Source organism: Trachemys scripta, chromosome 11 (assembly GCF_013100865.1).
Source record: "Trachemys scripta elegans isolate TJP31775 chromosome 11, CAS_Tse_1.0, whole genome shotgun sequence".
Lineage (NCBI taxonomy): Eukaryota > Metazoa > Chordata > Testudines > Emydidae > Trachemys > Trachemys scripta.
The window spans coordinates 72,985,043-73,008,245 of NC_048308.1; the positions used below are offsets into that span (position 1 = coordinate 72,985,043).

Here is a 23,203-nt window from a genome sequence, read left to right on the forward strand (position 1 = left end):
GGTATATCTTGACTTTAGTAAAACTTCTGATACTGTCTTGCATGACCTTCTCATAAACAAACTAGGGAAATGCAACCCGGATGGAGCTACAATAAGGTGAGTGCAAAACTGGTTGGAAAACTGTTCCCAGAGAGTAGTTATCAGTGGTTCACAATCATGCTGGAAGGGCATAATAAGTGGGGTCCTGCAGGGATCAGTTCTGGGTCTGGTTCTTCATCAGTGATTTAGATAATGGCATAGAGAGTACACTTATAAAGTTTGCAGAGGATACCAAGCTGGGAGAGGTTGCAAGTGCTTTGGAGGATAGGATTAAAATTCAAAATGATCTGGACAAACTGGAGAAATGATCTGAAGTAAACAGGATGAAATTCAATAAGGACAAATGCAAAGTACTCCTCTTTGGAAGGAACAATCAAAATGGGAAATTACTGCCTAGGAAGGAGTACTGTGGAAAGGGATCTGGGTGTCATAGTGGACCACAACCTAACATGAGTCAACAGTGTTGCAAAAAATTGAACATAATACTGGAATATACTAGCAGGAGTGTTTTAAGTAAGACACGAGAAGTAATTCTTCTGCTCTGCTTAGGCCTAAAGTGGAGTAATGTGTCCAGTTCTGGGCGCCACATTTCAGGAAAGATGTGGACAAATTGGAGAAGGTCCAGAGAAGAGCAACAAAAATGATGAAAGGTCTAGAAAACATGATCTGTGAGGGAAGATTGAAACATGATATCAGTTTTCAAATACATAAAAGGTTGTTATAAGGAGGGAAAAAATGTTCTTCTTAACTTCTGAGGATAGGACAAGAAGCATTGCAGCAAGGGCAATTTAGGTTGGACATTAGGAAAAACTTGCTAACTGTCAGGGTGTTTAAGCACTGGAATAAATTGCCTAGGGAGGTTGTGGAATCTCCATCATTGGGGATTTTTAAGAGCAGGTTGGACAAACACCTGTCAGGGATGATCTAGATAATACTTAGTCCTGCCACGAGTGCAGGGGACAACACAAGAGTGCAGGGGACAAACTGCTATCTGTAGGCATTTGTTACATCAGATAGCAGTTTTTTACAACAGCAGTTTTCTACAATCCATTACATCCATGACTTAGAACAACGCTTCCTTAGCTCTCGTCCCCTAACGCCCCTACTCTACGTGCGCTACATTGATGACATCTTCATCATCTGGACCCATGGAAAAGAAGCATTTGAGGAATTCCACCATGATTTCAATAATTTCCATCCCACCATCAACCTCAGCCTAGATCAATCCACACAAGCGGTCCATTTCCTGGACACTACTGTGCTAATAAGCAATGGTCACATAAATACCACCCTATATCAGAAACTTACTGACCGCTATACTTACCTACATGCCTCCAGCTTCCATCCAGGACATACCACATGATCCATTGTCTACAGCCAAGCTCTAAGATACAACCGCATTTGCTCCAATCCCTCAGACAGAGACAAGCACCTACAAGATCTCTATCAAGCATTCTTAAAACTACAATACCCACCTGCTGAAGTGAAAAAACAGATTGACAGAGCCAGATGAGTACCCAGAAGTCACCTCCTACAAGACAGGCCCAACAAAGAAAATAACAGAACCCCACTAGCTGTCACCTTCAGCCTTCAACTAAAACCTCTCCAGCGCATCATCAAAGATCTACAACCTATCCTGAAAGATGATCCCTCACTCTCACAGATCTTGGGAGACAGACCTGTCCTCGCTTACAGACAACCCCCCAACCTGAAGCAAATACTCACCAGCAACCACACATCACTGAACAAAAAACACTGACCCAGGAACCTATCCTTGCAACAAAGCCCGATGCCAACTCTGTCCACATATCTATTCAAGTGACATCATCATAGGACCTAATCACATCAGCCATGCCATCAGGGGCTCATTCACCTGCACATCTACCAATGTGATATATGCCATCAAGTGCCAGCAATGCCCCTCTGCTATGTACATTGGCCAAACTGGACAGTCTCTACGCAAAAGAATAAATGGACACAAATCTGACATCAGGAATCATAACATTCAAAAACCAGTAGAACACTTTAACCTGTCTGGTCACTCAATAACAGACCTGAGAGTGGCAATTTTGCAACAGAAAAGCTTCAAAAATAGATTCCAACGAGAAACTGCTGAACTCGAATTGATATGTAAACTAGATACAATCAACTTAGGCTTGAATAGAGACTGGGAATGGCTGAGCCATTACAAACATTGAATCCATCTCCCCATATAAGTATTCTCACACTTCTTATCAAACTGTCTGTACTGGGCTATCTTGATTATCACTTTAAAATTTTTTTTCCTCTTACTTAATTGGCCTCTCAGAGTTGGTAAGACAATTCCCAATTCCCACCTTTTTACGCTCTCTGTATCTGTATACACACACACAGATCTCCTTAATATATGTTCCATTCTATGCATCCGAAGAAGTGGGCTGTAGCCCACGAAAGCTTATGCTCAAATAAATTTGTTAGTCTCTAAGGTGCCACAAGTACTCCTGTTCTTTTTGTGGATACAGACTAACAGGGCTGCTATTCTGAAACCTGTCTTTATATCTCAGTACCTGCTACAGGTAGCAAATTCCTACAGGGAGTAGTTTCCTACACTACAAGCCAGACATAACCATCTACCCACCCATGTGGTCAGCCAATGCAGATGGTTCACCCTATTTGGGGTCACTTTTATCCCCTCTTGCCCCCCCCCCCGGGCTTTCCCCTTTCCCACTCTCAGGCAGTGCCTGTGCCCCATTCTTACCCTGGCTCCTACCCTCTGCCCCTGATTTTCCCCTGGCCCCACCTGTTTGACCGTCCTGGGCATCCAGTTTGCCCCTGCACAGACTCTGCCCATCCCCCCTCCAGGTTTGCCCCCTAGGGCCCCAGGCCAGCAAGACACGTGCCCAGCCCCGGGCAGGGGCCTCAGCAGATGTGACCGAGCAGCTGGGGGAGCCAGCCCAGCCCAGCGTGTCGGGCGCCTGCAGCAGCACTAGGACCGGCAGGCCCCGGCCGGGGAGCGGAGCTGGGACAAGGGGACCGCGTGTGCAGAAGCACTTTCCTGCCCGGCCCCAGCCCTCGCCCCCGAGGTCTCCCCCTGCCGTGCCCGGCTCGGGAGCTGATGTGGGCGGAGCCCGGGCTGCGCTGGTCCCGGGCAGAGAGAGCCCCGGGTCGGGGAGCGCTGCAGGCAACCGGGGGGTGGGGGCTGGTGCTGCGGGACACAGGAAGGGGCTGGAGCAGCGGAGCGGGCGGGGCTGGGAGGAGGGAGCGGGCGGGCAGCGCTGGGGAGAACAAAGGGCCGAGCAGGTCCCAGGTAGCCCCGGGCTGGGGGCTAGGACATTGCAGGGCGCTGCTGCCTCCCTCCGCTGGGAGCCAGGGCTGAGCAGCCGCTGCTCCCACGGGGCTGTGCCCCCGGGAGACCTTCGGTGCAGCTGCTTCTGCGCCCGGTCAGAGGGGGCTTCCTCTGTGGGGCTGGGACTAGCCCCCGGGCCCGGCTCTGCCGGCACCAGCTCCGGGCCGGAGACCCAGGTAACTGAGGGGTCGGGGACAGGGCTGGGCCGGGCAGGAAAGTAACTGCACCACGTCCCCAGGAGTCCAGGATCTGCTCCCGCGCTGTGACTGCGCCGGCCGGGGGCTGTGTTGGGAAAAGGCGGGGCGGGGGGGTTGCTCTGGGGGTGGGGGGGGGGGGAGGAATTGTCAGGTGTGTGTTTTTTGTTGGGTGACAATATGGCGGGGACAAAGGGAAAAGGAGGGTGGGGAGCAGAGACACCATGTGACGTGTGATAGATTTACCCATCTCTCTGCAGCCAGGACATTACAGGGAGAGGAGAATAGCAGGTGCCCATACGGGGGAATGAAATCCCCTCTGATTTTACCTCTTCTCTCTCCCAGACTGATAAAATCCTCCCGGTTCTGCCCCACTGCTCCAAAATTAGCAAATACGGATGTAAAACCTCTGTCGCTTTCCCTTCTTCTCTCTCCCACGATTGAGTTCCTCTGTTCTCTGCCACAGCTTTTGCCCCATTCTCTCCCCAGTGCAGAATTTACAATCTCCTCAGATTTGGGGGGGTTTCCCACTCATTTTATCTGCAGCAATTTGTCCTTGTTTAGGGGGGAAATTGTTGCCACGAGTCATTTGCCAAGTAGGAATGGGGTGGTGGGTGCAGTTTGGGCGAGCCATGAGGCACAGCTGCCTCTGGGGTGGGAGCCAGCAGCAGGGCAGGGAGGGGAGGCTGCCCAGCCCAGGCCCCTTCAGCCACTAGCTGCTAGTCCCATTGCCAGACCTCACTGCCCATCCCCCATGGCCTTCTGGCTCCTCCACCCTCCCTGCTCCTGTTAAAGTAGCATTGTCCAGGGCTCCCTGCTGCCCCTGTGAACGTCAGGGGGATTCATCACTTTTTGCTGTTTGTTGTACATTGCTGTATAATCCCCTAATGGGGCACTCACCTCTCGAGGATCTCGGAGCAGCAGGGTGCAGCATCCCAGACCTTCTGTTCTCCTGGTGTTCCCTGAAGGCCGCCGGCCAGCTTGGTGGGAATTCCTTTGTCGGGCCTCTGGCAGAGTCCCAAAGTCTCAATGAACCCTTGTCAGGGTATTAGAGTCCAACAAAGAAGCGGTCTACTTCTCCTCGCTAGGGCCTTCAGCCCCAGCTCTGAGACCTTCAAATTCAGCCCTTTGTTTAGGCTCCCAAAGGTGGCCTGTCCCCTTTTGGTAGCTTACACCATTTTACCTGTTGCCAGGGGAACCCAGACCTGGCCATTATCCCAGGTTCCAACCCAAGGACCCTATACACAGCAGCCATGTACTGCTCACTCCAATCCATCACTGCTATTTCCCTGGGATTCTTCCTATGGGGCCCTTCTATCTGCAGCCCTATCAGAGGGGTGCCATCCTTAGGTGGTTCTTTCTCACTAGGCCAGGGAAGAGCCCCCTTGCTTTACTCTTCTGGTCCCAGCCAGGCAGGGCCGGCACCAGGCACCCAAGCACATGCTTGGGGTGGCACCTGGTAAGGGGCTGCGGGGGGAGTGCGGCGCGGCATTCCGCGGGGGGGCGCTCCGGCGGCGCTCGGCGGGGGGGGGGGGGGGGGGGGCGGGGGCGCGGGGCTCAGTGGGGGGCTCGGGGGTGGCGCTTTTTTTTTTGCTGCTTGGGGCAGCAAAAAAGTTAGAGCCAGCCCTGCAGCCAGGGACTGATCTGCTGTGCCCCTGCAGCTCCTTTTATCTGAGCCTGCTGGGCTCTGAGTGGCTGCTTCTTTGAGGCCTGTGTAGGCACTAGGCAGGCCCAGAGGACCCACCTTCACTGCTTCCTGGGGTGGGGTGTAGTAAGATCATGGGGTCTCCTGTAGGGAGCTGCAAAGGCCAGCTGCATCCCATCACAAATCCCCTTAAACATTCCCACTTTTCCCTCCAATTCTTCAATATCGACATAAAGTCCCCCCAGATGTTGGTGTTTTTCACTTATATTAGGAAATGTTTAGTTTTTGCCCCATTTTCTCCTCAGTTCTAAAATATTGACAGAAAATTCCCAAACATTTTGCCCCATTTTCTCTCTCGTTATCTATGATTTATTATCCCCTGAGGTTTTCCCCATCTGATAATATCAGATGATCATAAAATCTCCTCAGACGTTGTCCTTTTCTTAAATCCTTGAATGTTGATTGCCCCTTTCTCTTCCTAATTGTCGAATATTGATATGAAATCCACTCAGATTTTACCTCTTTACCTTGAATCAACTATAGATATAAAATCCCTCAAACTTTTCTGCTTCCTCTGTTATGTGACAAATTTCTCATATTTGCTCCCTTTTCTTTTTAATTACTGAACACTGATATCACATTTCAGAATTTGCCATTTCCAGATAATTATGAATTACTAATTTTAAAAAATCCTTTCTAGCTTGTAGAAGTTCCCCTTGTTTTTCATGTGCAGCCCCTTCTCCTTTGTTCAAGGGAACCTGTTGCCATTCTTCATAGTGGAGGTTGCAGAGAAGTTAAATTCCCCAGTGATCAACTGGCCCCCTCTCATTTGAGAATCATTTGCTTCCCCCTTTGTCTCCTTTAAAATCCATTTGGTTGCTGATCAGAGTGACTTGCCCCATTTCAGATACACATCCCAGGCAGGGCCTCACACTATCTGGAAAACGGTGTCTCCCAGCTGCTAACAGGAGAGGTGGCCGGACCCTGACTGAATTTCCTTTCCCCTGATGGTGCGAGACACGGGGTTTATTCCCCTCAGGGGGCTGCTCTGTTTGCTCTGGGCGCTGCCCTGTTCCCCTGGGCAGCGCCCAGAGCGGCTGAGACACTCCATCCTCCTGTACTAACTCCTCCCATTTCAATAGCTGTTTTCACCAGAAGGGTCCGCAGAGCCCGTGGTGAATGGTCACCATGAGTGGTCTCTTCCTGCAGTGCTGAGACCAGCCACCTCTGGGGTGGGTCCAGGGTGACCATTATTAGCCAATGACAGGGCATGGAAGTTTATTGAATTGGCTCCTCCATCCACTCCCGTCTCCTGTTAAAGCAGCATTGCCCAGGGCTGTGTGAATGCCGGTCGGGGGTGGTGATAACTTTCTCTCCATTGATTAAATACTAATATAAAATCACCACAAATTTTGTTTCATATCCCTTTCAGAACTGTAGGATGTTCAGGGTTTGGAGGGAAGATAGTTGCCCTGAGTCCTTGCCCCAGATGTAGGGAGCAGGGGAGGGGGGAAGGCGTGGAACCTCCCCTCCAAGGATGTGTTTAACTAGATTTTGGCGTCTTCCCCTCCCCAATGTCAGTCACTGCAAGGAAGGAAAAGGAGTGACTCTGGATTAACATGGGAGTTTGTAAGATCCGGGATGTTGTGTCCTTAGCTGCTGTCACCAGAGGGCTCTGGCTGTTGCCAAGGGAGGGGAGGCTGCTCTCTCTGTCTCTCTTTACTCAAGGTATCAGGGTTGAGTTCCTTGGGTGCGATGGTGTTGCCTCCTCTGTGATCTGGGAGCCTAGGCTGAGCCGCTGCTGCTCCTCAGCAGGGTCTGTGCTATGGAGAGACCTTCATTAAAGCCTCCTCTGTGCCCAGTCCAGGCAGGTACTTCAGTGGCAGAAACTAGCCCCCTAAGGCAGCCCCAGGCTCTGCCAACCCAACTGCTGCGCCGGAGACTCCAGGTGACTGAGAGAGACCCTGGGGATGGTCATAAAAGTGACTGCACAAATGTCACCAGGAGCCTCGGATCTCACAGCCCCTGGGAATCTGCTACTTGTTGTTAATGCACCTGTGGGCGGGATCAGAGAACATAAGAATGGCCATACTGGGTCAGACCAAAGGTCCATCCTGCCCAGTATCCTGTCTACTGACAGTGACCAATGCCAGGTGTCCCAGAGTGAGTGAACCTAACAGGTAATGATTAAGTCATAGAATCATAAGTGATCTCTCTTCTGCCATCTCTCTCCACCCTCTGACAAACAGAGGCTAGGGACACCATTCCTTACGCATCCTGGCTAATAGCCATTAATGGACTTAACCTCCATGAATTTATCTAGTTCTCTTTTAAACCCTGTTATAGTCCTAGCCTTCACAACCTCCTCAGGCAAGGAGTTCCACATGTTGACTGTGCGCTGTGTGAAGAAGAACTTCCTTTTATTTGTTTTAAACCTGCTGCCCATTAATTTCATTTGGTGGCCCCTAGTTCTTATATTATGGGAACAAGTAAATAACTTTTCCTTATTCACTTTCTCCATACCACTCATGATTTGATATACCTTATCATATCCCCCCTTAGTCTCCTCTTTTCCAAGATGAAAAGTCCTAGTCTCTTTAATCTCTCCTCATATGGGACCTGTTCCAAACCCCTAATCATTTTAGTTGCCCTTCTCTGAACCTTTTCTAATGCCAGTATATCTTTTCTGAGATGAGGAGACCACATCTGTATGCAGTATTCAAGATGTGGGCGTACCATGGATTTATATAAGGGCAATAAGATATTCTCCATCTTATTCTCAATCCTTTTTGAATGATTCCTAACATACTGTTTGCTTTTTTGACTGCCGCTGCACACTGCATGGACATCTTCAGAGAACTATCCACGATGACTTCAAGATCTCTTTCCTGATTAGTTGTAGCTAAATTAGCTCCCATAACAGCACTGAAGCCACTGATCTCCTGCCAGATTCTGCCCAGTGGCAAAACTGGGGATTGAGGAGGGGAAGAGACTGGCTCCGTGGTGTTCTCCTTTGTGTGTCTGGAGTGTGGAGGTGCCAGGTAGGGAAGGGTGGGGGAAGGACAGAGATGGAGGGAGAGACAGTGTGAGTTGGGAGCAGTCAGGAAATTGGCAGGGGTGGGGGTGGGGGGAGATTTTGCCACTTCCCTCTGAAAGATTTATAGAATCCTCTCCAATTCTGTTGCATTTCTCTATAATTATCAAATATGGATATAAAATCTATGTCGATTTCTCCTTCCTTTTTCTCAAATTATTGACAGTTTCTCCATTCAGCTTTTGCCCCATTTTCTCTCTTAATTCTCCAATGTCTATTTAAAATCTCAGATTTGGTGTGTTTCCTACCCCTTGTATCTGCAGTGCTTTGTCCTTGTTTGGTAAGGAATTGTTGTCCTGAGCTATTCCCCAGATTGGCCATTCTCTACTGGAAACAGGGCATTGAAGGGGCACATGGGGGGAAGGGAGAAGCAAATCTCCCACATGGAGACTGCCCAGCTCCAGGTTACCCAGTCCCAGCTGCTCCCCCACACCATGACCTAACCCTGCTCTCCCCATCCCCACTGCCAGTCATCCCCTGCTGCTACCCCCTCCCACTGCCAGGGAACCTCCCAGCTCCATCCCCCTTCCTTTCCACTCTTCAAGTTGCCCAGTGCTGTCCTGAGCCCTTCCAGCATATCGAGTTCAGCAACACTCAAACCTCTCAAAAGTAGGAAATCCAAAGCTGTATCGGTCTGGTGTAGACATACCCTAAGTGTTTCTCAGTGCAATAGAACCTGGAATGTCTATTTGAAGGGAGAACGCCTGGGATGAATGGAGAATGTGAAATGGACAAAACCCCTTCTGAAATCACTCCAACTGCTCTTCTCACCCTGACAGACTGCAGAATAACATCCACATTTTGCTCCGGATCGTCTCATCCTCCCAGGGGAAAGGAAATGGCGTCAGTGGAGCCAGCTCAGGTAAGGGATTGTCTGGAAGCTGGTGGTGGGTTCTGGTGGGAGGGAGAGGGGCAGTAAATGGATGGGAGCTGCTGGAGGTGGGAGGAGCGGGGCAGGAAATAGACAAGGTAGAGAAAGGGAGGGGACGGTATGACCATCCTGCTGGAACTAGTTGAATCTGGGGCTTGCTTTCGAGGAACAGACTCATGGGGGTTGGGAGTGGGACTTCCCCTGTTTGTGGAACAGGAAATAACCCTCCTGGGAAAACTTCCCAGACACCCGGTGCTGGAGCCTGAACCTACCGATACACTTTATTTGCTGCTCCCCCAATCTTTGCATCTGCAAACTTTATCAATGATGACTTTATGTTCTCTTCCAGCTCATTGATAAATAGCACAGGGTCAAGAACCAATCCTTGTGAGATCCCACTAGAAACACACATACTCAACCATGGTTTCTCACTTACAGTTACATTTTGAAACCTATCAGCCACATTTTAATGTATTTCCTGTGTGCAATGTTAATTTTGAATTTTTCTGGTTGTTTAATCAAAAGATTGTTCTGTACCAAGTCAAATACCTTAAAGAAGTCTACGTATATTACATCAGCGTTATTATCTTAATCAGCCAAACGTCCAATCTCCTCCAAAAATACATGCAGTTAGTTTGCTAGGATCTAAACCCACGTTGATTGGGATTAATTATAGGTTTCCAAGTAGCAGCTGTGTTAGTCTGTATCCGCAAAAAGAACAGGAGTACTTGTGGCACCTTAGAGACTAACACATTTATTTGAGCATAAGCTTTTGTGGGCTACAGCCCACTTCATCGGATGCATAGAATGGAACATATAGTAAGGAGATATATATACACATACAGAGAACATGAAAAGGTGGGAGTTGCTCTACCAACTCTAAGAGGTTAATTAATGAGCAATTATCAGCAGGAGGAAAAAAAACTTTTGTAGTGATAATCAAGATGGCCCATTTCAGACAGTTTGACAAGAAGTTTAACATGGGGAAATAGATTCAGTGTGGGCTCCTTACCGAATGGGGGAGGCAACCTAGTGACAGAGAATGTGGAAAAAGCTAATGTACTCAATGCTTTTCTGCCTTTGTCTTCACAAACAAGGTCAGCTCCCAGACTACTGCACTGGGCAGCGCAGAATGGGGAGGAGGTGACCAGCCTTCTGTGGAGAAGAAAGTGGTTCGGGACTATTTAGAAAAGCTGGATGAGCACAAGTCCATGGGGCTGGATGCGCTGCATCCGAGAGTGCTAAAGGATTTGGGGGATGTGATTGCAAAGCCATTGGCCATTATCTTTGAAAACTCATGGAGATCGGGGGAGGTCCCGGATGACTGGAAAAAGGCTAATGTAGTGCCCATCTTTAAAAAAGGGAAGAAGGAGGATCTGGGGAACTACAGGCCAGCCAGCCTCACCTTAGTCCCTGGAAAAATCATGGAGCAGGTCCTCAAGGAATCAATTTTGAAGCACTTAGAGGAGAGGAAAGTGATCAGGAACAGTCAGCATGGATTCACCAAGGGCAAGTCATGCCTGACTAACCTAATTGCCTTCTATGATGAGATAACTGGCTCTGTGGATGAGGGGAAAGCAGTGGACGTGTTATTCCTTGACTTTAGCAAAGCTTTTGATACGGTCTCCCACAGAATTCTTGCCAGCAAGTTAAAGAAGTATGGGCTGGATGAATGGACTATAAGGTGGCTAGATTGTTGGGCTCAACAGGTAGTGATCAATGGCTCTATGTCTAGTTGGCAGAGTGCCCCAAGGGTCAGTCCTGGGGCCGGTTTTGTTCAATATCTTCATTGATGATCTGGAGGATGGCGCGGATTGCAAGTTTGCAGATGACACTAAACTGGGAGGAATGGTAGATATGCTGGAGGGTAGGGATAGGATACAGAGGGACCTAAACAAATTAGAGGATTGGGCCAAAAGAAATCTGATGAGGTTCAACAAGGACAAGTGCAGAGTCCTGCACTTAGGATGGAAGAATCCCATGGACTGCTACAGATTAGGGACCAAGTGGCTAGGCAGCAGTTCTGTAGAAAAGGACCTAGGGGTTACAGTGGACGAGAAGCTGGATATGAGTCAACAGTGTGCCCTTGTTGCCAAGAAAGCTAACAGCATTTGGGGCTTTATAAGTAGGAGCATTGCCAGCAGATCGAGAGACGTGATCATTCTCCTCTATTCTGCACTGGTGAGGCCTCATCTGGAGTACTGTGTCCAGTTTTGGTCCCCACACTACAAGAAGGATGTGGAAAAATTGGAAAGAGTCCAGCAGAGGGCAACAAAAATGATTAGGGGGCTGGAGCACATGATTTATGAGGAGAGGCTGAGGGAACTGGGATTGTTTAGTCTGCAGAAGAGGAGAATGAGGGGGATTTGATATCTGCTTTCAACTACCTGAAAGGAGGTTCCAAAGAGGATGGATCTAGACTGTTTTCAGTGGTAACAGATGACAGAACAAGGAGTAACGGTCTCAAGTTGTAGTGGGGGAGGTTTAGGTTGGATATTAGAAAAAATCTTTTCACTAGGAGGGTGGTGAAGCACTGGAATGGGTTACCTAGGGAGGTGGTGGAATCTTAGAGGTTTTTAAGTTCAGGCTTGACAAAGCCCTGGCTGGGATGATTTAGTTGGGGATTGGTCCTGCTTTTGAGCAGGGGGTTGGACTAGATGACCTCCTGAGGTCCCTTCCAACCCTGATATTCTATGATTCTAAGACCCTTGCTTCCTGTGTGTGCTGGCAGGGACAGCCAGCACACACAGGAAGCAAGGGACAGCCCCTCACCCTCTTGGCTGTTCTGAGTCGGATAGGGTGGGACTCTGCTACCATGTCCCTCCCAGAGCATTCATTTTACTGGCCGTGCTTTCCTGTGAATACTGGTGTTGTCACTGGGCAGCAGGTTCTGAGTGGGCGACTCTTTTTCTTTCAGGGGCCGGTGACCTTTGAGGAGCTGGCTGTGTACTTCACGGAGGGGGAATGGGCTCTGCTAGACCCTGTTCAGAGAGCCCTCTACCGGGAGGTCATGCAGGAGAACTATGCCACTGTGGCCTCATTGGGTAAGGATTCCTGTTCCCTGGTTATTAGAAGCTGTGGGGTCTCTACAGTACCCAAGTAGTAATAACTCTAGGCCTTTACTTAGCTTGTAATTTTTGGCAGGCTTCCATGCCTCACTTTTTGCTTCATGTTCTTCCCCGGTGTCATTTCTGGACATGTGTGTATTTTATGTCTGCCATTTTGAAAAATATATGATTTATAAAAATTAGTTTAATGTATACTTATTGGATGCATTAAAACTAATGAATAAATAGAGCTTTCACCCCTTTCCTCATTTGAAGGGGACTCTGTGCAACTGGTACAATTCTAGATACAGTCCAGTAAACGGGAGCTACGTGGTGCATGGACAGCGTGACAGTCAGAAGGGTAGTGTGGAGGAAGGGCACTCAGGAAGGGGGCAGGGTGGGTCAGAGGGAAGGAGAAGAGGTTTTGGGGCTCTGGAACTGTGGGGGATGCCTGCCCAGGCCTTGTTGCTTCAGAGCCTACGCTCGAGTTTTAGTTCTGTTCGGTTTCGCTTAATTTTACATTATTTTTTTCAAATATTAAACTCTTGTCCTTCATCCGCCACTCGGTGCCCCCCACGCAACCCTTCCCTCCCGTATCTACCCTGGCCACCATTCCAGAGTCCTTGCTGCGTTCCTCCCTCCCAGAGGACAACTGCTGCCCTGGCACAAATGTGCCCTTTGTTGACAATGTCACGTGGTGGCAGTGAGAGTTCTGGGGGCTCAGCAGGTCTTGGTCCCTCCCTCCCCACAATCTCCAGCACCCCTGGTCTGCCTTCCCAAAGAACCTGGAGGATCTTTTAGCCAGTCCCTTCCGAGGCCACGTGGTCCAGTTCTTCTTTTTCACATTCTCCTTTTCCAGAGGAATTAGAGTCTGTTCCTCCTGAATTATAGTGTCGAATTCCCCAGCCTGCCCCAGATGTTGGGGCGGGGGAGGGGTTAATACGCTCTTCTACTGCACCTTACTCACTGGATTCCCTAATTCCCCAAAACTGATTGTCTGACATCACAGGTCTGGGGGGAGCTACACCTTGACTTCCTCTGAAGTCTGCTCAAGGAATGCCCTCTCAGGTACCAGGCCTCCAGCCATCACATCTCTGTGGGCAGGGACAGAGATGCACCTCTGCATCTTGACCAAGGTTTGAGGCTTGCACCTCTGCATCTTGACCAAGGTTTGAGGCTTGCAGTCCCCTCACCCTTCATTGCATTCACTGGCCTAAAGTCCAGCCCCTGTGCTTTGCTTCTCCCCAAGGGCTGTGACCAGTGTGTGTGTGTGACGGATGTGGGAATTTTGGTAATATTTCTGTTGTTCCAATACATGCGTCAGCTGCCCTCTGTATTTGGTGTTGCTCTGCTCTGAGTGTGAAGAGCTGTCACAGGGTGATACAAATGGCTCATTAAAGGACTGACTGTGAGTAACCCATATCAGTGGAAGACCTTACAGAGACAACAGAAACCCCCAGGACTGAACACTTAACACCTATCAACAGGAGGCTCCCAGCTTGTCTGGGTGGAGCGCACGTGAACTCAGCGTGTTTTGAGGAGCAGGAAGAACTGGGCTTCCAGAGACGGGGGGCTTTCTTGGAATGTAGGCTGGGTCTACACTATGGATCTTACAGAGGCACAACTCTACTGCTGCAGCTGCACTCCTGTGTAGTCGCTCTTTGCATAATTAAATCACCCACAATGAGCGGCGGTAGCTATGTCTGCATGAGACACTCTCACGCCAACATAGCACTGTCCGCACCGACGCTTTTGTCAGTGAAATTTATGTCAGTCAGGATGTACTTTTTTTCACACCCCTGACAGACAAAAGTGCTAGTGTAGATGAAGCCTAAGAGAAAGGGACAGACACAGGGAAAGGACACCTAGATGATTGGTACAGCAGCATGACTCAAGAGCGTTGCCCAGCATGGATTATGTGTTAATCTTTGCTTCTCTGTGCTAACCTAAGGAGTTGCTGATGCTGTGTTCCAGTTGACTAGGGCTGTGTCTACACTACAGCCTATGTCGGCATAATTTATGTCGCTGAGGGGTGTGAATAAACCCCCCTTCTCCCGAGTAATGTAAGTTACAATGACATAAGCGCTTGTGTGGTATTGCTGCTTGTGGAAGTAGTTTTTTTATGCCGACGGGAGAGCTTTCTCCCCTCGGCATAGAGCGTCTTCATCAGCTATAGCCCTGCACGTATAGACATAGCCTAATAAACCCTATTGTTTTTGAAAAGGCTGCAGGGTATCACTGCAGATACTTGCTGGGTGCTTTAATCCCTGAAGAGTGTAACAGTCTCTGACCAGGAGTCTATCTCAGCTGGACTTGCTGGGCACAGCTCACTGTGTGAGGCAGGAGAGCTGGAGCCCAGAGGCTCACTCTCGGAGGCATTGAAGCTCCATGGCCTACCCTGAGGGAAGAGTAGGGCCCTTGGGGATTTGGCACACTGAAGGGGTTCCTCTAAGAGACTGTTTAAAAGCTGAGATATAGGACAGACCTGGAGGATCCATGACAGTTGGTGGCAGCTGGTGGGATTCTGAATGCAACAGGAGGATTTTGCAATAAGTGACTTGTAGCAATGAAAACAAGACTAGTCAAAGGAAAGAGGAAGAAAATGGAGGATATCCATCTCCTTAAGAAGAGCACAACAGAGCTGTGCGGTGGGAGAGGGTTAAGTATCGAGAAATTACTCAAGGCTCAGCCGATTGCATGGCTGGAGAAGGATGATCGAATCAAGGTCTAAACCCAGGCGGGATTTCGAGAGAGTCCCAGGGCCACAGAGACACCTGCAGCAGCAGCGGGGGCTGGGCATCCTGATGATCCGGTTCCCCCTTTGCTAGAGCTGAAGCAGTGGGAGTTGGAGCGGAAAGCAAAGGAGCTTCAAATGGAGGAACAGAGACTAGCAGACCGCAAAAGGCAAAGAGAGAAAAAAGGGAAACATGAGGAGGAGCAGAGGAAAAACCAGGAAAAGCAGCCTCCCCTCAGCTCATCCCACTCTTCAGTGTCAGGCACTTGGTTGTGGTTATAATAAACCAACTAGAAGTGTATTTAACTCATCTTAAGGCAAAGATCCAAACTAAAGGCAAGTAAGGGGATTGGAAACACAAGGTTCTGGATAAAAGAAAAATATAAAACTCAGTCTAGACCCTACACTTATTACCCAGTTCCGTTCCAGTCTAATAATGTATTCCTCTCCCACTGGTCAGGCCTTACCGCACTTGTCCGGTCCAGAGAGCTGGGATCCGCTTTTCATGAGACACTCAAACTGGCAATGTGGCCTCTGTAATGGATAACACCTTGTGGCCGTTCTTCTCTTACAGAGTCCCAGGCTTTTGTCTCTTTTCATAATCGGGGTGGTTCACTGTTCAGCCTTTCCTTGGAGTTTGTGACAGAGTGCTGGGAATCAGCAACAGAACCCGCACTCTAGTCATTGTTTAACCCATTAGGCCCTGGGCAGGGCCTGATTGAGAGGGGAACTCCTGATTACCAGATCAGACTGGGACAGGGAAGCTAACAAGCTAATTAGCCCAGTAATGAGATTGGATAAAAGAGCATAGGGAGGAAGTGCAAGGGGGGAGAAGCAGCAGAGAGAGAGAGAGAAAAGGCTAGTAGGGCCTGACAAAAGAGAGTTGTCTGGAAGGAGACACTTTTCCCCTCCCTACTCCTTTGAGAAGGTGTAGTAAAGCTGGATAATATTGTGGCCATGTCTGTGCTATGAAATGTTGTCAACACAAGTTGGGTCGGCATACAGCCGCCGCATTTAGTACATCTTTGTGCATGTGCACACTTGGCTCCTTTTGTCCCCTTGCGTATACTTACCAGAACTGCTTGTGTTGATTCACAGTGCGATGTACCATGGGTAGGTATCCTAGCAAGCAACCCGCCACCATTCAGCTCACTGTCTTTTGGGTAGTTTTGGCAATGCATGGTGGGGCAGAACAGAGTTGCACGGGGTGACTGGGAGCCAGGGGTCAACTTCCTATAATGCAATGTTCTCCATCCCATAATTTTCACACGTATTTTCAATTTTCTGTGACCTTGCGCTGGACTTGTATTGCTCGGCCATCTCTCACAGAACCATGGAGCCTGTACAGCTCTGCTTGATTTTCATGAGCCTTGCAAACACAGGACACACGATCCTCCAGTATTTGCAGAGCTGCAAGAACCAGCGTGGGGACATGATGATTTCTTGGAGGACAGATTGCTGTGAGACACAGCTCAAACCAATTCACGATTGTCGGTTTCATTCACGGAGCTCCTGCAGACAATGGACCACTGCTTCTGGGCCTGAGAAACAAGTACTGACTGGTAGAATCACTTTGTAATGCAGGCATATTTCGCCAGGCCACGTTCTGGGGTCTGTGTGCTGAGCTTGCCCCAGCCCTATATTGCCTCTATATAAATCCATGGATCTCACTAAGGGATATTGGCAAATCCCCCTGGACCTGAGCTCCAAGGAGAAGACCGCTTTTGTCACCCCAACTGGGCTGTATCCATTTATCTGGCTGCCCTTCGGACTTCATGGGGCACCAACCACCTTCCAGTGACTGAGGGGTTGCATACTGAGCTAGATGGACCTATGGTCTGACCAGTATGAGCGTTTTTATGTAATGTTGATAGTGATCCTGGGGGTCCTGCCTACTCCTTCCTCCCCTGGCTCATGAAGCCACACACTGGTCACCTCGAGAGCACCAAGGAGAGATTCAGCTACAGGCCCAGCAGGGCAGAATGACAGGTGAATGTGCTTTTGGTAGATTGAAAGGGCCCTGGCCTTGTTTACTCACCAGATTGGATCTCAGTGTGAAAAATGTCCTAATGGTTGTAGCTGCCTGTTGTATCCTGCGTGATATCTGTGAAGCAAAGGGGAGAACTTGCTGCAGGGGTAGAGGACGGAGGTCTGCTGAGTTGGAACAGCCAGACACAAGGGCTATCAGACGAGCTCAGTGAGGAGCTATGGCCTAGGGAGGCTTTGAAAGAGCACTTCCATGGTGAGCCACAGGAATGTGCTGTGGTGCCCTGTGCTCAGCCCGGCACTGCCGTTTGGGGGTCTGTCAGGAACTGTGTGGTGCTTGCTGCACATCTGTGCATATATCACTGCCAGTGCAGCGAATAACCTTGGGGTGCTTGCTGTACATTTTTGACGACTACAGTGTTTGCCACTGATCCTATGGATTGTGAGTGTACAAGACCATCACTTTCCCTGCCAAGTTTTATTCAGTTAGGAAAACAGCACCTAACAAACAATCTGCAGAACATAATAGGAAATGCATTTTCAACTTAAACATTTTTGGAACCTTAACAAACAAGGAAAAGGATCAGTGATGTCCATTGCAGTTACGCATAGGCTGACCTGTGAGAGGCACGGATGATGTACGTGAAGCTGATTCCCCAGCTGTGGCATGGTAGGGGTGTGTGGGCTGGCCCAGAGGCCACGTGGAATGCTGAGGGTGGGGAGATAGGGAGGTGCTATGCTGCAGTTCTCCATCCACAGCAATGGCCGTCAGTTCTGGGCCTGTTGAGCTTGGAGGTCCACAGGAGTCTGCAGCATCCACATTTGCTGACGGAGAAGCTCCATTATGCCTGGTGCATCTCCCACTCCTTTTCCAGCTGGGACTCTTGGGCATGTCTCCTCTACGATCTTTCCTATTCCAGACTGTCTGCAGTATTCACCATCCCGGCCCTCAGCTCAAAGTCTGATGCAGCCCTGGCTTGCAGGATCTTGCAGAACATGTTCTCCTGCATAGTCTTTTTTTCCCCTCCTTATGTTGGTCAGATGTTCTGCTGGTGTGGAGGGGGAACCCCTAATAGGTAGCTATGTCCTGTTAAGTTGGGGGAATCATCACTGTAATGGGGGAAATAAATTTAAATACTTACCTGACATTCCTTCCTCTGCATCTGGCTCACCAGTGTTCGACTGCAGTGACTGGCTGGACTGTGGTCACGTCAAAAACAGGTCCTGGCTCACAGCACAGCTGGATCCCCTGGTAGCCTGTCCCTCATATTCCTCTTCCTTATCTGCCTCCTCCTTGCTGTTCATGGCAGGGGCCTGTGACTCGGGGTCATCAGTGTTGCAGGGTCATCGGCGGTATCCACAGTGGTGTGTGAGGTCTCTGACAAGTATGGCATGCAGCTCTTTGCATCAGATCTGCGGCTCAGCATCCAGTCGATTGTTGGCCTCCCTGCCCTTCTGGTGTGCCCGCCACAGTTACTTGGCTTTCACGCAACACTGCTGCTGGTTCCAGTTGTAGCCCTTCTCCTGCATCCCCCCCAGCAATCTGCTTGTAGATGTTGATGTTTCTATGGCTGGTTTAGAGCTGTGCTTGCACAGCCGCTTCTCCGAATAGGCCCAGGAGATCCAATGTTTCCTGTCTACTCCAGGCAGGAGCATGTCTGCAGCATGTCGCTGGCACGGGCAACTGAGCAGTTGCACACACCAGTGAAGAGCTGCTAGGTGTGCTCATCAAGCTGGACAACCAGGAAAAGTCATTTCAAAAATGTACGGGGATTTTAAAGGTGTGTGTTTGTGTGTGGGGGCTTCTGGTCTATGTGACCCCTGGGCAGTGGTGTTCACAAACTGTGACCAGAGCAGTCAGTGTTGGGCATTGTGGGACAGTAGCTGGAGGACTGTTATGGTTGACATAAGTAATGTAGTGTCTACAATCATGCTGTATTGACCCATGGTAGTGAGGAGGAGTGGCCTCCCTCTGAGCAGGAGAGTGAGGGACCACAACACTCCCCCTGGTGGGCGGAGCTAAATTGGTCCTGCCCCCCTTGCCGAGTCCTGGGGTGGGTCAGAAAGTATAAAAGGAGAGCCCCATTTGGAATTGACGCACAGGAGGGAGCAGACTAACCAATCATTCCAGGGAGCTGGGCTCTCAACAGAATCCTGAACTAGGCCCCGAGTGGAGCTGCGACCTGTGTTTAGAGGAGACAGATGAGTGCCCTGAGGAGCTGTGAGGTGCCAGGACCACCATCAGACGAATGCCCTGAGGAGCTGTGAGGATTGCCGGCGGCTGAGTACCCCAAGGAGATAGAGGGCCTTTGAACTACAGAGCCCGACAGCCAGATTGGTTCCTCTGCACTACTTCCTACTGCAGACTGTGGTCGAGTTCTGCTGCCGGAGTGTGAGTCAGCATGTTGCGGTGGGATTCCCCGCTGTTGTGGAAAAATTACCATGTGTTGTGTTTGGATCAGAACAGCCTGAGGCTCCTTTATTACAAGCATGCAGGGAGACACAGCCAAGCCTAGCTAGTCTCCCAAATAAAGAAACACAAAAGCTTATATAGCTTAAAACCACAATTAGTCAAGCACACTTCTTCATTAGTAATTTTCTCCGAAACAGAAAAACAACCCCTTATTAGGAATACAGAAGCACAAGCTTTCCTGTTGATTAACAGGTTGTTCTTTTGTGGTTAACGGCTTTCCTAACATTTTGCTGTTACAGCTACATTTTACAAAACTGGCTATTTGCAGTTGCTTCACTTTGTATTTTTCCACACTCTTTCGCCCCTCTACCATGTATACAGCTCTCTTGACCAAAGTTTTAGGCCTCTCAAGTTTTCCTTCACACCGCTGACCCACTAGCGGAACACTCTGCCTCTGTTAGGGCCCTGGGCTGGGACGCGGTGGAATCAGGTGGGTCCGCATCACCCTAGTTCTTGCCACTCCACCCCTGGGGTGGCAGCCTCCCCACCTGAGGTCCAAGAGGCCTGCGTTTGTCTGCTGTGTACCTCAGCCAGGATGCCAGACTCAAGACTGCTTTGTCTGCTCTGCCCCAGCCAGAAGGTGCTGGGCTATAGACTGTTTGTTGCTCTGTCCCTCCCAGAGGGCTGGAGTTTCCCCTACAAACTGTGATTTGCAGTCTGCCTGTAGTGGGGCAGAGTGGCCTCCCTCCCCTCTTGATGGAGAATGTGGGCAACGCCCCACCCCTGAAACAAGGGGACTAGCCTAGTGCAACAGCAAATCAAATTCCCCCTTTGCTGGATGATAAGGCCGTGAACCTCCCCAACTAGGAAGGATGGAGGTTGAGAAACTCATCCAGTGGCTTTCCGAGAGATGACAGCAGCAGCATATGGCACAGCTCCAGCAGCAGCAGCAACTCCTACAATAGCTTGGACGCTAGCAACAGCAACTGATCCGAGAGCTGGAGGCCCAACAACAATGGCAGTGCTTGCAACACCTAGCAGTTCCAATCCTGTGAAGGCAGGGACTCCACCTGACCCTGTGGGGCCTGTGCACCTGAGAAAGGCAGGTCCCAAGGATGACCCAGAGGCCTTCCTCAGTTTCAACCGAGTCTGGACCGGGGAATCTGGGAAACCACTGGGCCAGGTGACAACCCTGATAGACGTAGATGGAATTTGGGTCTCCACCCTCATCGACTCCGGTTGTGGACAGACTCTGGTACATCAGGACCTCATGAAACCCCCAGAGCCGCAGCTGGGCGTCATTAGGTTGCAGTGCATCCATGGGCACATGAAATCTTATCCTCGAGCTTGAGCCACCTTGACTGTGAGAGGAGAGATGAGGGTTATGACACTGGGCCTGGCCTAAAGGCTGGTCTACCCAGTCATTTTAGGTCGAGACTGGACTGGCTTTATGGAGATCCTATGCACTGTGAGCCTTGAGTCCCAACAACCCAGGGTGGTGCTCGATGGAAAACTTCTCGAAGGGGCAGATGTAACACCCAGAGACCCCAACCCAGGCATCCCAGAAAACTCTGAGGCTGACTGGGACCCCCCCACCCCGATGATGGGGACGAGTCTAAGCTGCTCGCTGAGGGTGAGCCCCCCAGTTTAGGCACAGACTTTAGCTGTGACCAACGGGAGGACCCCACCCTGGGACAGGCCTATGAGCAGTTGGCTTCTGTTAATGGAACAATTACAGACCCCCACCGAGCGACGCAATACCCCCACTTCGAGTTGACCGGTGACCACCTCTGTCAGATTGATTGTGATTCCCAGACCCAGGACATCTGGACCCAACTGGGGTCAGACCCAACATTTCCCCAATGCCATCGACGGGCCGTCCTGCAGCTGGCCCATGTCATTCCCGCTGTGGGGCATCTGGGGCATGAGAAGACCGTAGCCCGGATCCTAATGCAGTTTTTCTGGCCAGGAGTGCACTGGGAGGTAAAGGATTTTTGTGACTTCTGTCCGGAGTGTCAACTCACAGCCCCATGGGGGTACCGAAGGCTCCCCTTGCCCCTGCCAGTGACTGACACTCCTTTCGAGAGGATTGCATAGATCCTTATAGGGCCTCTCCCAAAAAGCACTGCAGGTTTTCAACATATCCTGGTTGTGCTCGACGATGCCACCTGTTTCCCAGAGGTGATCTCCCTTCGAAACATCATGGCAAAAACGCTGGCTGCAATGTTCCTGAGGATATTTTTCCAGGTAGGTCTCCCCCGGGAAGTCCTAAGAGACCAAGGCACCAATTTCACCTCAAAGCTGTTCCGACAGGTCTGTGACCTGTTAGGAATAAAAAAAGTTACAAACGTCCATGTACCACCCACAGACTGCTAGGTTGGTAGAACGCTTTCACTGAACCCTTAAAGAGATGCTAAGAAGTTTCCACCAGAAGATCTTTGCCACTGGGACCAGCTTATCCCACACCTGTTGCTAAGCATTAGAGAAGTTCCCCAGGCATCCACTAAGTTTTCCGCGTTTGAACTATTGTATGGCCAGCAACCCTGGGGGCTATTAGACCTTATGCAAGAGAACTGGGAATGGACGTCATTGCCGTCGCAAGGTCTCCTGCAGTATGTCCTGAAACTCTAGAGGGTTGGCCCACGTGGTGGATCTAGCGAAGGAAAACCTCCAGAACGCCCAAGCAGCTCAGGAACGTACTTACAACAGGGCGGCCCGCGGAAGAACCTTTGAGCCTGGTGAAAGTGTCCTCCTCTTATTATACTCCAAGGAGTTGAAACTCCAAGCATGGTGGTAAGGGCCCTAGGAGGTTATTCACCAGGTAGGGCCAGTCACTTATGAACTATCTCAACCCTTCTGACTGAAAGAAAAAGCGAGAGGAGCTGTTAATTGCCCCTGGAACCAGACTTAGGACCCCAGCTCCCCAGCCTAACTGACTCCGCAGGGCCCCAGCTGGGCAATACTCTGACTGAAGAGCAGCAGAGGCAGTCTAGGTGCTTGTATAAGGCATTCCCCAAAACCTTTACAGCCCAGCCTGAACAGACCACCCTCACCCAGCATGCAATATTGATGAACCCAGGGGAAGTCGTCCAAGAAACCACTAGCCATTGCCACGACAGACCTGCAGGATAGCCGAGAAGGAGGTCGAGACCATGATGGTACTATGTATAATTGAGAGATCACAAAGTGAGTGGCGCAGCCCCATCGTGTTGGTCCTGAAACCAGACGGGACAGTTAACACCATCTTTCAATTCGATTCTTACCTGATGCCATGAATCAATGAGCTTTTGGATCGACTCAGGGAGGTCCAGTACATCAGCATCTTGAATCTCAGTAAGGGATATGGGTTGCATATATGCTAATGCCTATCTGGATGATGTGGTGATTATATACTAGCCACCTGGAGGACTACCTTAACCAGGTCGCCGCCATCCTTAGGGCCTTACATGCCGCTGGGCTGACCACAAATCCTCGAAAATGCAAAATAGTCTGGCAGGAGACTACCTATCTGGGGTATGCCCTGGGGCGAGGCCAGGTACACCCGTTGGTGGGGAAGGTCCAGGCTTTACAGGCCTACTGACCACAACAAAGAGGGCTGATGGGCTATTAAAAAAGGGAAGGAGGAGGATCCGGGGAACTACAGGCCAGTCAGCCTCACCTCAGTCCCTGGAAAAATCATGGAGCAGGTCCTCAAGGAAACAATTATGAAACATTTAGAGGAGAGGAAAGTGATCAGGAACAGTCAGCATGGATTCACGAAGGGGAAGTCGTGCCTGACTAACCTAATTGCCTTCTATGATGAGATAACTGGCTCTGTGGATGAGGGGAAAGCAGTGGATGTGTTATTCCTTGACT

At 50.0% G+C, this 23,203-nt stretch overlaps 1 long non-coding RNA gene across 1 annotated transcript; it reads left to right on the forward strand.

Annotated features, from left to right (window-relative positions):
- The first annotated feature begins 3,311 nt into the window (after positions 1-3,311).
- Positions 3,312-12,333, forward strand: LOC117885255. The gene is made up of 3 exons (XR_004647751.1): positions 3,312-3,540; positions 9,077-9,159; positions 12,086-12,333. It is a non-coding gene; the product is annotated as an uncharacterized LOC117885255 (long non-coding RNA).
- The last annotated feature ends 10,870 nt before the right edge of the window (positions 12,334-23,203 follow it).